We start from the raw sequence: 2059 nt of genomic DNA on the forward strand, positions 1-2059 counted from the left end.
CGTATCTTGATATATATTGGTTGTCTCAAATTTAAATGTCAAAACTTTAGAAACATAGGGAATCGATAAAATAAAATAAAAAGTTTTTGAAAAATATGCCCGTTTTTGCATTGTTTTGAAGAAAATCGCAAAAAAAGACAAACCATAGTTTTCATTTTTGCATTTGTTTTATTATTTATTTAAAAGCAGAAGTCTAAACAAACATAAAAGTTTCGGAATATTATTATTTTCCTATAGGATTTTTGCGACGATATTTCAGAAGTGATGTGAGGATATACGTGCCAATTTTCAAATAGAAGAATGTGGATAAGTCATTGATAAATAATAAAATAAGGTCCATATTTTGAACAATATCTGCATTAAGGAAGTGACAACGTGAATAAATAAGTAAAAAAAATACAAAAATGAAAAGTACATTTTGTCTTTTTTTTGTGATTTCCTCCAAAACGAAGTAAAAACAAGTACATTTCTAAAGAACTTTTTTTTCTTAATTTATTAATCTTCTCCCGCAATTTTAACGTTTAAATTCCCGCAATTTTAACGTTTAAATTCGGAATATCCTGTATATCTTTAAATACCAACATTTTGTAACGTTACAGTTTGCTTCATCAGGCCGAGAAGCAATTTGATACAATAGTATCAAGTTACCTCTCTCTCTCTGAAATAAACTGTATACGAAATATTGGCATTTAATGATGTATCAAAACACGGAGATAATCCGCAAATCATGTAGCTTCTTTGATTCCTATTAGAAGTTCTATTAGAAGAAAAATACATAAGGAAGTAAGAAAGAAAATTATAATAAATAAAATGCCTGTATATGAAATTCTAATCAATTTCACAAATATAACAGAAAATTCGAGATGAATAATTTAATTTTTTCTTGCATATTCCTGATGTAAAAAATAATTGTTTTTGCAATTATACATAAATATAATATATATAAAAATTAAGAAATAAAAATTTTGCTTAAGACAGGTTCTAAAGTGTGTAAAAGAAATGGGAAATGAACAGGAAGAAATAGTAGATGTTTACGGAGGGATGAGAAGGCAACATGTAATTTCGATCGATTTTACGTTTACACCGTATAGAACATTGTTTGATCCTGATATATATTTATCTGTACTTGAGCATACGTGACCAATAATGGAAGTGGACGTTCAAATAATAAGTTATATGTACAGAGAGTCGTCTCTGTTAGTAGAATATAAGGGGCACAAAGAGACTAGGGATATAGAGAGAAAGAGAAGATACTGGAAGAGATAGAAATTTCCAGTAGCAGTTAGTACAGTGCTCAAACAATGTCGTCTAAATTGCGCATCCCACTGCATGCTTATCAGCAGTAAAAGTGATATATCGTTGGAGAAAGAGCTGCGAGAGCTTAATGGCTCGCGAAGTTAAACCTAACTATGTTTAATTGTAAAATGAATCATTTTTAAGCGCCCCGACAGTGGTTAACGCGGGGACACCGCGTACAGATTAGTGCGGAAATAAAATTTGTTTTATATTGCTTAAGATTATTGCATACATCACGTTTCGCAATTTACTTCGTTGATTTTGGATTGAGGAGATTTCGTTAAGTCTTGTCCTAACTAACAATTAATTCTTATACAGTTTAAACGTCCCTACTGTTAACATTTACTCATAACTGTAGAATATCTCGTAACTGCAGAATCATTTTGTACCACAAAATGATAGAGTAAGTTCCTTGCTGTTGTAAGTGGAATAAAATACACTTCAGCAAAGCTTTCGTTTTTCTAAATTTACGATAATTGCAATTCTCATTCCGCTAAGCCTTTCAATTACTGAATTAATTGCTGGAATAAGAGCCAAATAGACGGCGATATCGTTAATATATAACAGTCACATAGTTATGATACATTTTCTGTAATTATTCACGAACGATAAATGATTATCCACGCGAAATTGCGGTTTTTCTGATATAATGGAGCCAAAAATATATGGAAAATACCTGCGGAAATGTTGTGCTATTACAGATTCAATAGCTTCAATAAATTCAATTATAGTTTGTCTTTCAATAAAAATATATATATATATA

At 30.1% G+C, this 2059-nt stretch overlaps 1 protein-coding gene across 1 annotated transcript in view; it reads right to left on the bottom strand.

Annotated features, from left to right (window-relative positions):
• The window catches only part of LOC108687962 (neuronal acetylcholine receptor subunit alpha-7), a 252606-nt gene that overhangs the window by 17647 nt on the left and 232900 nt on the right, over nucleotides 1-2059 (bottom strand). The gene's annotated exons all lie outside the window — the stretch shown is intronic.

The sequence above is a fragment of the Atta colombica genome, unplaced genomic scaffold (assembly GCF_001594045.1).
Source record: "Atta colombica isolate Treedump-2 unplaced genomic scaffold, Acol1.0 scaffold222, whole genome shotgun sequence".
Lineage (NCBI taxonomy): Eukaryota > Metazoa > Arthropoda > Insecta > Hymenoptera > Formicidae > Atta > Atta colombica.